The sequence below is a fragment of the Achroia grisella genome, unplaced genomic scaffold (genome assembly GCF_030625045.1).
Source record: "Achroia grisella isolate CSIRO2021 unplaced genomic scaffold, CSIRO_AGI_Agris_v1 utg114, whole genome shotgun sequence".
NCBI classification, from domain to species: Eukaryota; Metazoa; Arthropoda; class Insecta; order Lepidoptera; family Pyralidae; genus Achroia; species Achroia grisella.
This window is the reverse complement of record NW_026712585.1, coordinates 1,948,104-1,961,676: the sequence shown is the minus strand read 5'-3', so window position 1 is coordinate 1,961,676 and position 13,573 is coordinate 1,948,104. Positions and strand designations below refer to the sequence as shown.

Sequence of the window (13,573 nt, the reverse complement as noted above, 5' to 3'; positions counted from 1 at the left end):
ATTAAGTAAAAAAAACTCAGCGCCATCTAGTGGTTATATACAAAACTACTATTTCACTACATGCCTAACTTCTATCCTGGTTCCATGCTTATTCGTCTCAAATTCGTTGCGGATAGCAAAATATAGATGTCGCCATTAGTCGCTAAGCTCACAGCAAATCAGAGATAACATATTAAAAGATAATATATGTTTTTTTAATTCGAATGTCAAACAAGCAGACGGCCAGTGACTGTCCCTCTGGTGGTAACCATCGACTATATAGGCACATGAAGATCGCTATGGACATCACGTTATCATGTTACACTCCTGATTCACACTCATGTGGGGGGAAGGGGATTGTTAGTAGTGTGGATTGTTCATCCCATTGCTAACAATGTACCTTGTCAGGTTGACCTCCACGCGGTTCCCCCTGAGAACCATCGTGACAAATTCCCGGTGAATTTATCACGATGGGCTAGCTAACCTGACTTCATGTTCTGTTCATTGTTCTTCCACTGTTCATCCTCCACGGGTGCCCCACCAGCGTATACCATTAGCACAGACGGGTGCATCATTCCATTATCATCCACTAAAAAAGATACCACTCATGCGTTGCCTTTTCGGAGGAGTTAGATGTTATCCTGTAATTTCATTGGCTAAACTGCATCCTACAACCGAAATATTGTAAAAAGTATGTTCCTAGGTTGTTTGTTAATGTCTAATAGATATATAGGGGGGAGGGGGTAGAGTTTGTTACTAATGTAGTTTAATGACCCCATGTAAGGTTGACATTCATGCGATTTCCCCTGGAAACTATTGTGGTAAATTCCCTGTGAATATGCCACGATGGGCGAACTGACCTGACTTCAGGTTCATGTTATAAGCGAAGAAGGATGTACTATTCCCGTATTATCTATTAAAAAATAGGTGAATATATAAATTACATAATGTTTAATTTAATTTAACATGTTTAATTTTTTATGGATTTATGTAGCTACATTATGGCTAGATTCGAACTCCGGAACTCCTACCCCGAAGGTTAGGTAATTACCTACTACTGACTACTATTCATTGAAATTATATTAAGGTATAATCGGATCTACATATTCAAAATAATTACCTACCAAGCAATAAATAACAAGTCGTGACGAGGTACCTACATATTCTAAAGAGGAAAGATTTTTTAATAGATAAACTGCAAGAAATAAATTTAAAAAATCAATACAGGGTGGCTACAATAATTGCACTAGCTTCCGGAGCTCTATTTATTTGTTAATAAAATGAGTACTACATATCAGCAAAGAAAATGTTTAGTTTTATTTTTATTTTTTTTATTTATTTATTTATTGCTTCTCACACGGTACATTACAGCTATTATTAATAAAAAGTACATAAGACATGTATATGGGATACCCCGTAATTACATTATAACTATATACAGTTAGGTACATTAGAGTAATTAGTTAAGTTCATAAATAGATGTCATTAATTTATACAATGTCAATAAATTTATGAATAAATTAAATAATATGTCAAACAATATAATAAATCGAACAATCAAATCATACAAAGTCACATATAATTAAGTCAAATAAAATTATCTTATTATACATTCATGAAATGATCATCTGTTAAGAACTCTGTAATAGAGTAATAACATTTTTTTATTAAAATTGATTTTAATTTGCTTTTAAATTTCGTTATTATCATTCTTTTTAATTCGTCAGGTAATTTATTATATATATTTTTAGAAATATGTATAAAACATTTTGACATGAGTGTTGGCTCTCGATGTCTGAATTTGAATTGTGTTTTTATCACGTTTTTGTCTGTATTTGTTTTTAAAGGCAGGGGTAAATAAATTGCTATTTATTTTTACATATAAGCATACTTCGTATATATAATGAGAGGGAAAAGTCAATATCATAAGTTTTATAAAAGAAGGTATGCAACTGTCAGTTACTTTGAAATTAGAAATTGCTCTGATACATCTCTTTTGAGCTTTTAACACTAACTCTTTATTGGTCGCATTGCCCCAGAATATCACGCCATATCGTTTCAAGTAAATGTGATTTGTACATACCTGCCAGTCAAATCCTGGGACGAGGGCTAGTTCAATATTTTTTAATTGCACTTGACGCCTCGGGCAGCTCTTTGTTGAGTTTTCCATTCCCTTGATTACAGAAATTTTAAGCGTTTTATTCCACTTAGTCGGACAATTACTCAAATGTTGTGAACAGATTTTTTCCAAGTTTAAAACGCAGCATAGAATACACGTTTAATTCTAGAAATTATATGATCCTAAGCCATGTGTAATTATTGAGGTAAGCACCTACTAACCTCCGTAGTTCCTACATATTTAGCTTCATATCTGACTGTGATTATAATCTATTCATGCAAATTCATGCATGTAGCTTTAAAAAAATGTTAGAGTAGGTATATAAAAATTCCACCTATGGTACAAGAACGCATCAAGATGCTTAAACTGGCTTACAGTTAGGTAGGTAGGTACATTTTTTAATGTATGAAAATTGTATTAGCGCAGACACATGCCTGAAACCAACAGTATACGCTAACAGGGCATCAATGGAGGATGATAGGATGAGGATGAAGTCAGACGATTATCCCGGGGGACGCAGGCGACGTAGAGGCTAACCCTATGTATGGTACAATTCCTAGCAAAGAGGCCACTATTCCCCATTAATATTTATTTCATTCAATCCTCTTCCCTTTCTAAGTCTCAACTTCGGTAGGTTAGGTAATTAGTTACAAATTGATATTAAGTTTGTAATTCATTATCTACATAATGTGATAATTATAATTTACTGGATTACTGGCCACTGAACAACATTTTTTTTATATATTTTACTTTTACCGAAATTATTAAAAGGCCTTATGAGATGGAATAAAGCTCATAATATTTATAAAATAAACGTGTAATACAACTATATTCTAAACTTTGCGCAAGCGTAGAATAAAATTATTATTTGTTTCAAATCGTGTTCAAGAAAAAGAGACAAAAAGATCTTCTATATAATACGGACACACAAAGTGCACGTTCCATCGTATCAAAGTGTCAGACACTTGAGTGTTTTTCAATCGGTCGTTTTATACGATCGAATCATTGTTTTGGTCATATACAATTAGTTAAGATTCCATCTTAAATCTTTCAGCATAAAGTTGAAATTATAATGCTTTAGTTTGACGGGTTATATCGGCGGCCATTTTCCTTTATGGCTGCGAAGCACTGCGAGCACGGCGACATCTATGTAGAGTTTAGTGTCAAAGCGAACGCGCTTAACTTGAGTCGTGCGTGTTTTGTGATCGCTTATTGTTTGTACTATTGTAAAGAAATATGACACGAAAAATTGGTTAGCATTATCATAATTTACAAGTATCTACCACGAAAATGTATTATAAATAAATAACATCGTGCAGTATTACATCGCAGCTTTAGTTAGGAAAATAATGTATTTTATCACACCGCCGCAGACTTGTGTTTGAATTCTCGTGAACCTTGTTGTGGGATCGATTTTTAGGTGTTATTAATGAAATTACAAAGGTGCTTGTGAGTGATATTGTTATATAAATGGAATTGGTCATAGAGTGTACTTACATTACGCAGGCCGCTCTATGTGCACACCAAAACTGACAATCGATATAACTTGATAAAAAATGCATATTTTCCCCATGGTTTCATAGAGGTATGGGTCAATAAAGTGCTGCCGGCTTTCAAAAGGCTTACTTTTTGTATCCTCCGTTATTTGCCGATCATAATATTCTATTGGTGAACACAGTTATATCAATTATGTATGAAATGGTGATGGTCACTATCGCTTACTTGATTACTAGTGCAACATAGCCTGCAGTCCAAAGAGGTTAGTAAACAATACGTTTAATTTCTTTTTACTTCCTGTCTTACGTGTACCTAATTTGATACACCTAATAATAAATATCTCAGACGACTGATGATGTCAATTTAAAAACGAATCAAACAATAACTTTTTAGGTCCGAGGTAACTGGTTATTTAATAAAATTTTATAGACAGCATAATGGGCATTATACGAAGTCAATTAATTCGGAATATCGTGCATGTAAATTGTCGTGAGAGATGAATAATAAAACACGGTTCGCATTCAAAACACGATAAATATTAAAACAGACAACGGTATTGGCTCTCGTGAATCAATTTTTTTTATCGGCGTTAAAAATCTCTCAGTACCTATTGTTGTTTGACATACATACACGAAAGAAGGTTGCATGTATACTGAAATGAGGTACCTATCACAAGTCACTACATTTGTGTAAAAATTGCGCCTATTTCTATTAGGAGAAGAAAATTACAGATTGTAATTATTATTCAAAGTATAATTCTTAACAAAAACATTACAATTGCATTTTATAATATGTAATCTAAATTATTAATCCACCATCATCATTGTATAAAAAAAAACTTAGCTACATTCACAAATATATAAGATAAAGATAAAAAAACAGAAGCCTTTATTCTGCACTTTTCTATACATTTTTATTAGACATGGTAATTACTGGTCCAATTATTATGCTATACAGTATATTAATTTTTAAGATTATTATTAACAGTTGTGCAATTGTTCAGTATTTTTACTTTCTTATGTTTTTTTACTTTTTATTAATTATTAATTGGATTATATCCTGCAGTACAGAGTGCCTTGTGGCAAATGCCTCTTCTAATTCCTTCCCGTGTACTCTATTTTAAGCTGCACTTCTGCAGTAGAGGGCGGCTCTTAGCTTTATTTCATCATACACAAATATAGTTATTTTTTATTACTTACTGGCACTTAGCAATAGAAAATGTACTGTATAAATAATTGACACCAATATTCATAAATGCTAAAACCGACAAACCCACTTCTTTGTTTATTCTTGCTTTAAATTACCCAAATAGTTCAAAAGCAAATATTTAGTCATAATTTCATAACTAAGATATGGTTATGAAATGTATGACATTTTTATAAATATCAGGGTCAGTATGTGCACAATACTTAATTCAAAATTAATTTCTCCAAAGGTTATTTTAGACACTTACGCAATTCAAGTTTTTTTTTTATTTACCTACAGTCTACCTAATAATGATTACCTACTTTGGAGGCTGGCTTTTAATGTGAATATTGTTAATTCTAATTAAATTTATTTGCTTTATTAACAATTAGCGACCTGTCTTGGTTTCACACATTTGTACATGTATTATACACATAAACCTTCCTCTTGAATAACTCTTTTATAAAAACTGCATTAAACTGCATTGAGTAGTTTAAAAGATCTGAGCGAACAGACAGCAGAAGCGACTTAATTTTGTTTTGTTGTAAAGGTATAAGATATCCACTATGCCAAGATTAATAAATAGTAATTAATTAAATGATTAAGTACTTAAAACAAGCAAAGTTCATAAAATATATAAATTATTATTAAATTAACTTTTCAATATCACTAGTCTATTATTGTAATTTATCAATTAAATAGAAATATTTTTTTATAGAAACACTTACTTAATTCATATTACAACTCCTTTATTTAAAATATACTTTCACATTCTATATATTAAATACTTGTGACTCACCTTGACCATTCCCCAAGATAATTTAGTATAGATATAGAATATACTTAAGTAATAATCTATAATATAGTATCTTTTAAACAGTGGCAGTATGGAAGCAGGGAATTTTCTTAGCATGTGAGTCTGGTATCAGGAGTCAGAAAAGATAGCTGACATAGTTCTGTTTGCTGATGATACTTCATTAGTATTCAAAGTCAATCGACATATTGATGATTTGGACGAAGTAAACGGTGCTCTTTCTTATGTTCTAAAATGGTTTACGGCTAATAATATGTTACTAAATGCAAATAAAACTAAATGTATCAAATTTACTCTCCCCAATGTAAGGCCAGTAGATTCAAAAATCATGTTGGACAATAAACCTATTAATTTTGTGGATGATACTGTATTTCTAGGTATCACATTAGATTCCAAGTTGCAATGGGGTGCCCATATTACTAAATTAGCGAGTCGACTTAGTTCTGCCGCTTATGCGGTAAGAAGAATTAGACAATTAACAGACGTGGCAACGGCTAAACTTGTATACTTTAGCTATTTCCATAGCATTATGTCGTATGGTATTTTGTTATGGGGCCAAGCAGCTGATATAAATACAATATTTATTTTACAAAAGAGGGCCATTCGCTCCATTTATAGCATGGGTTCCAGGGAGTCTTTGCGAGAGTGCTTTAAGGAATCAAATATCCTCACCGTTGCTTCTCAATATATTTATGAAAATATCATGTATGCCATAATATAGAAGAAAGAATATAGACAGTTTCAAAAGAGTTAGTGATTGCACTAATAAAAGCTTACGTAACAATAACAAACTGATTTTACCTAAATGTCGTTTGGCTAAAGTTAGTAATTCGTTTTATGGCAATTGCGTAAGGTTTTACAATAAAATACCAGAGTCTGTTATAAATCTGCCAGAAAAAAGATTTAAATGTCAAATAAAACACTTCCTTTGCAAAAAAGCTTACTATAAAATTGAAGAATTCGTTAACGATAATAATGTTTTTGTAGAAAAATTTTAAATACATAGCACTGACAATATTATCTGATTACACTAATAATGAGTGCGTAGCGATTTCTATGTTGATTGTCGCATGCCTCTTACTTGTTACACTGTAATTATTTTTATAAAAAAAACATCTATTAAAAAGAGCAACACACAAGTTTCTTGCTCATTCTTCTTGTGATGAATCTGCATTCCGAATGAGTGGTAGAATCAAAATATGACTATTCAAAAGTGCTTGTAATGAGTTTATTTGAATAAAGATTATTTCTATTTCTATTTCTGGACCTGACTTCATGCTCATCTTGTCATCCTCCACTGGTGCACCGTTAGCGAAGGCCAAGCCCATTATCATCAATTAAAAAAAAATGAAAACTACAAGTTGTAGCCAAAATAATTATTATATATTATGAGTCTAGTCACAAACACTAGTGTGTGGCGCCATTATTGTTTCACTATATCTGTTCATGTTTCGCATACCATATGTTGCTCAGTGTAGGGGAGACCGGGGCCACAATTAACAAAATTTGCATTTTTCATTGTACCTCCGAAATTTTCCAACGTTTAGATCTGATCTTTACTCCTGTGAACTTGGCACACGATATTCAAAAATCGACTTTTCTTTTTAGAGTTCTGACATCCTTTTGAATAGTTCTAGAGTTCTTTATAATCATTTTAATTAGTTCCGATGTTTAAATTAAAAAAAAACAAATTTTAAAAAATCGTGCGCTAAGTTCACGCAGCGCACGAAATCACGAAAATCACAAATTTCTTCGGAGTTCTAGCTTGCTTTACAATATTTCTACAGTTCTCTATCAGTTATATCAATAGTTCTAGCGATTAAAACGAAAAAATCGATTTTTGAAGTTTCGCCGCGTCCAAATTATAATTCATATAAGAAAAGATCAATTTCCGACGCGAGTTCTAGCCGATCTGATAATAGTTCTGGGCAGCATTCTCCGAGTTCTACAGAAGAGCTTCATAACTTTTTCCTGGAAAATAATTATTTTGCAAGTTATTGCAAAAAATATAAATCTACAAAAAAAAAATTACGAGTTCCAGCTGATCTGATCGGAGTTCTGGGTAGCGCTACCTGAGTTCTATCGAAAAGTCTAGTAACTTTTTCCTGTGAAATAATTATTTTCCAAATTATCGCCATTTTTAACTTTTCATGACTGACTTATAGGAGAATTTTTTTACGAGTTCTAGTCGATCTGATCGGAGTTCTGGGTAGCGCTACCTGAGTTCTATCGAAAAGTCTAGTAACTTTTTCCTGTAAAATCATTATTTTCCAAATTATCGCCATTTTTAACTTTTTAAGGCTGACTTATAGGAGATTTTTTTTTACGAGTTCTAGCCGATCTGATCGGAGTTCTGGGTAGCGCTACCTGAGTTCTATCGAAATGTCTACTGACATTTTCCTGTGAAATAATTATTTTCCAAATTATCGCCATTTTTAACTTTTCATGACTGACTTGTAGGAGAATTTTTCTTTTGACGAGTTCTAGCCGATCTGATCGGAGTTCTGGGTAGCGCTACCTGAGGTCTATCGAAAAGTCTAGTAACTTTTTCCTGTGAAATAATTATTTTCCAAATTATCGTCATTTTTAACTTTTCAAGGCTGACTTACAGGAGATTTTTTTTACGAGTTCTAGCCGATCTGATCGGAGTTCTGGGTAGCGCTACCTGAGTTCTATCGAAAAGTCTAGTAACTTTTTCCTGTAAAATAATTATTTTCTAAATTATCGCCATTTTTAACTTTTCAAGATATTTGGAATATTGCGATAATTTGGAAAATAATTATTTTACAGAAAAAAGTTACTAGACTTTTCGATAGAACTCAAGTAGCGCTACCCAGAACTCCGATCAGATCGGCTAGAACTCGTAAAAAAAATCTCCTGTAAGTCAGCCTTGAAAAGTTAAAAATGACGATAATTTGGAAAATAATTATTTCACAGGAAAAAGTTACTAGACTTTTCGATAGAACTCAGGTAGCGCTACCCAGAACTCCGATCAGATCAGCTGGAACTCGACAAAAGAAAAATTCTACAAGTCAGTCTTGAAAAGTAAAAAATGGCGATAATTTGGAAAATAATTATTTTACAGAAAAAAGTTACTAGACTTTTCGATAGAACTCAGGTAGCGCTACCCAGAACTCCGATCAGATCGGCTAGAACTCGTCAAAAGAAAAATTCTCCTACAAGTCAGTCTTGAAAAGTAAAAAATGGCGATAATTTGGAAAATAATTATTTTACAGAAAAAAGTTACTAGACTTTTCGATAGAACTCAGGTAGCGCTACCCAGAACTCCGATCAGATCGACTAGAACTCGTAAAATAAATTCTCCTTGAAGTCAGTCATGAAAAGTTAAAAATGGCGATAATTTGGAAAATAATTATTTTACAGGAAAAGTTACTAGACTTTTCGATAGAACTCAGGTAGCGCTACCCAGAACTCCGATCAGATCGACTAGAACTCTTAAAAAAAATCTCCTATAAGTCAGTCATGAAAAGTTAAAAATGGCGATAATTTGGAAAATAATTATTTTACAGAAAAAAGTTACTAGACTTTTCGATAGAACTCAAGTAGCGCTACCCAGAACTCCGATCAGATCGGCTAGAACTCGTAAAAAAATCTCCTGTAAGTCAGCCTTGAAAAGTTAAAAATGACGATAATTTGGAAAATAATTATTTCACAGGAAAAAGTTACTAGACTTTTCGATAGAACTCAGGTAGCGCTACCCAGAACTCCGATCAGATCAGCTGGAACTCGACAAAAGAAAAATTCTACAAGTCAGTCTTGAAAAGTAAAAAATGGCGATAATTTGGAAAATAATTATTTTACAGAAAAAAGTTACTAGACTTTTCGATAGAACTCAGGTAGCGCTACCCAGAACTCCGATCAGATCGGCTAGAACTCGTCAAAAGAAAAATTCTCCTACAAGTCAGTCTTGAAAAGTAAAAAATGGCGATAATTTGGAAAATAATTATTTTACAGAAAAAAGTTACTAGACTTTTCGATAGAACTCAGGTAGCGCTACCCAGAACTCCGATCAGATCGACTAGAACTCGTAAAATAAATTCTCCTTGAAGTCAGTCATGAAAAGTTAAAAATGGCGATAATTTGGAAAATAATTATTTTACAGGAAAAGTTATTAGACTTTTCGATAGAACTCAGGTAGCGCTACCCAGAACTCCGATCAGATCGACTAGAACTCTTAAAAAAAAATCTATAAGTCAGTTATGAAAAGTTAAAAATGGCGATAATTTGGAAAATAATTATTTTACAGAAAAAAGTTACTAGACTTTTCGATAGAACTCAAGTAGCGCTACCCAGAACTCTGATCAGATCGGCTAGAACTCGTAAAAAAAATCTCCTGTAAGTCAGCCTTGAAAAGTTAAAAATGACGATAATTTGGAAAATAATTATTTCACAGGAAAAAGTTACTAGACTTTTCGATAGAACTCAGGTAGCGCTACCCAGAACTCCGATCAGATCAGCTGGAACTCGTAATTTTTTTTTTGTAGATTTATATTTTTTGCAATAACTTGCAAAATAATTATTTTCCAGGAAAAAGTTATGAAGCTCTTCTGTAGAACTCGGAGAATGCTGCCCAGAACTATTATCAGATCGGCTAGAACTCGCGTCGGAAATTGATCTTTTCTTATATGAATTATAATTTGGACGCGGCGAAACTTCAAAAATCGATTTTTTCGTTTTAATCGCTAGAACTATTGATATAACTGATAGAGAACTGTAGAACTATTGTAAAGCAAGCTAGAACTCCGAAGAAATTTGTGATTTTCGTGATTTCGTGCGCTGCGTGAACTTAGCGCACGATTTTTTAAAATTTGTTTTTTTTTTTAATTTAAACATCGGAACTATTTAAAATGATTATAAAGAACTCTAGAACTATTCAAAAGGATGTCAGAACTCTAAAAAAAAAAGTCGATTTTTGAATATCGTGTGCCAAGTTCACAGGACCCTGATCTTTAGGTCACATGTGCTGTAACTATTCAGGTATCATATTTTTAACTTAAATCAAACATAAAATAAACGATGCCTTAAATAGATTTTTTTTCTTAAACAAGTCGCATGTTAAATCTTACCCCGTGTTTGGGGCTAGAATTAACAGCTCTGAGGTAAGTATTAACGTCATGTTATACTAACGAATATGAAAAAAACAAATATATGTATGACATTATTTTTTATTAATGAAAGTGAAATCAATATAGAAGTGTATAGAGCACATTTTGTCATATGAATTTAATGTCAGATCATCATCATTGACCTCATTCTCAACAAGTGACTGATTTTGATTGCTGGGATCTGGACGGTCCGTGACAAATGATGGAGCAAAGTCAGATTCTTGAAAGACATCTTCGCTACATGGCCAGATACCAGATTTTTTGAAGGCGTTAATTATATTCATAGGATTTAATGCCAATGGTAGCGCTTCCTTAACAATGGCAGGGAGATCATAGATGGACATAGTTTTTCCGGGGTTACTACTCATCCAAGAAGTTTGTGCTTTACTAATATAATTTTTCAGTGGACCATAGACTCCAACATCGAGAGGTTGTAGGTTATGAGAGCAATGCGGAGGAAATGACAACAAAACAATATTGTTGTCCTTTGCCTTGTTTACTACTTCCACATTTATATGTGAGCTGTGATTGTCCAGTAAGAGTAAGACAGGATCTTCTTTTGATGGCTTCATATGATGAATAAAATGATCAATAAACCTTATAAACTCTTTTTGAGTCATCCAGCCCGACTGGTTTCCAACTCCTATGCATTCTGGTGGTCCATTCCTAACAAATATGTCATTATAACGAATGCGAGGAAAGACAAACATACAGGGTATGGCATTGCCAATAGCATTTGTCGCAACTTCAAGCGTAACTAGTACACCTCTTTCAGCGATGTTACAGCGCCTACCTGCTTTATGCCTTTTCCAGCAACAATCTTTTTAGGCTTTTGAACGGTAGTAATACCCGTTTCATCAACGTTCCAAATCCGGGTTGGTTGAAAACTGTATCTTTCCAATACGTTTCTGTATTTTTCAAAAAAGTTTTTCAAGTTGGTTCTATTGAATGAAGTAGCTCTACTTAAACTGGTGGCCTCAGGGTTCCGTATTGCTAACCTGGGATTTCTCTTCATAAAATTAGTAAACCAGTCATTACCCGCCATCTCATTAACTTTCCAGGAATCTGGTACCCTCTCAACATTATAAAACTTAGCACATTGATATGCTAATCTCTTTACATCTGCGGGCAGTAATCTGAAATAAATATTAGCGCACTTTAACAAATACTCTGCTATATTTGCTTCTTGTTCAGCATTAAAGACTAGGCGGGTTTTCTTGTAACCCATTACTGCTGGTGCACTCGCTTTCTTTTTTTTGACAAAGTTGAAGACAGAAACGTGGCAGAGATGAATTCTTTAGCTACATCTCTATAATTTCTACCTTTTTCCATAACTTCTTTCGCAGCCAACTCATAGACCTCTAAGGATTTGGTTCCTCGAGTAGTTTTACGTTTGTATGTTCTCATTCTGTAATAAAATGTAAGAAAAAAGAAATTAAAACATAGGTACACAGTCGGATATATCGGTATATATTAATACGTTTATACTTACCCCGCCGATTTGTTAATTTTAGCCCCAAGGGTACATTTTTGGTTTTAAATAACATAATAAAAATATTTTATAAAAATCTTGTCAATTGAGCTATATGGCATTATTAAGTATGAAATATACTGCTAGGAAAACAAAAAACATAATATTATGCCACATATTGTGAGCATAAATCAAAAAATTGTAAAGTTAAAAATGTTCGTTACCTGCGTAATAAAGTGGTCCGATACACAGCTCAGTCGCACAACGCGCGATGCACAACTGACCAATCCCGAGTCACGTGGCGTGATCTAGGCGACGACTTGAAGCAGGCGTTATATGTTTAGTATGTATAGTTTTAGAGAAATTAGCTTGTTAATACTTACCTCTGTTAATTGTAGCCCCGGTCTCCCCTAATAATTTATAAGTTACTAGCTACTCGCCCCGGCTTTGCCCGGGTGTACATGTATAATACATATAAACCTTCCCTTGCGTAGTTATAAATTTAAGCATACTAACATAAGGACGGACAGACAACGACAGCGACTTTGTTTTATACTATGTAATAATTATTGTAATGTAAGGAGTTTGGTCCAGACAGTGTTATCATGTGTTATCACAAATTCATCAGCAACCTACAGTCCATACTCCAAACATAATTGACCTAACCTCATGTTTATTGTGATGGGAGCCATGCCAGCATAGATACCGGAATATAATAATGGAATTGTGTTTTATTACACATACCATTCCATTAAGTATTAGATATATATATGTATAACAATAAAAAAACCATGAAGGAATTTCTTGAAATTTTCCAGGGCTTACTCTCCTCATAACTAAAATTCCCTCTGTAGTACTATAAGCACCGATTTTATTTGATTGTTGGTAGCATGTGCGTTTTTATATACTATAGACCCAACCAAGCTATCCTTGGATATTTAAATACTTTTAACAAAAGCTTAACAAATCACACACCTAAACCTCGAGCGATGATATCCGGGGGAGACCGCGTGCAGGTCTGACTCATTGCAGATGCTTGCAATGCTGATCGCTTTCCTATCATCTAATACTCATTACTAACAGTCTCTGCCTAAGCCATTTAAACCCTGTCGTTTTTTTTTAAAAAACAAGTTTTGTATGCTGTTTATACGTATGTGTATAATTTATTTACAAGACACAGGTTTATCATAGTACACTTACTGCTATTTGAACTCCGCAAGAAAAGCCAGCGCGGTTACCCATTAAGTTGGCACCAAGTAGGTACATCAGAGCTGGTTTTCTGTGTATTAAATTACATAAAACCTTGATCCTTGCTTAGCTATTGTAGACTTTACGTATATCATAATAGTGCAATAGTATTACACTATCTGTGTAAAATTCAC

General features: G+C 33.4%; 1 protein-coding gene across 1 annotated transcript in view; it reads left to right on the top strand.

Moving 5' to 3' along the window:
- Positions 1-3,271: 3,271 nt before the first annotated feature.
- The window catches only part of LOC131850786 (uncharacterized), a 170,379-nt gene continuing 160,077 nt past the window's right edge, over positions 3,272-13,573 (top strand). Inside the window, exon 1 of the mRNA XM_059201150.1 lies at positions 3,272-3,857. The gene's annotated coding sequence lies outside the window, so the exon portion shown is untranslated. The remainder of the gene's footprint in view (positions 3,858-13,573) is intronic.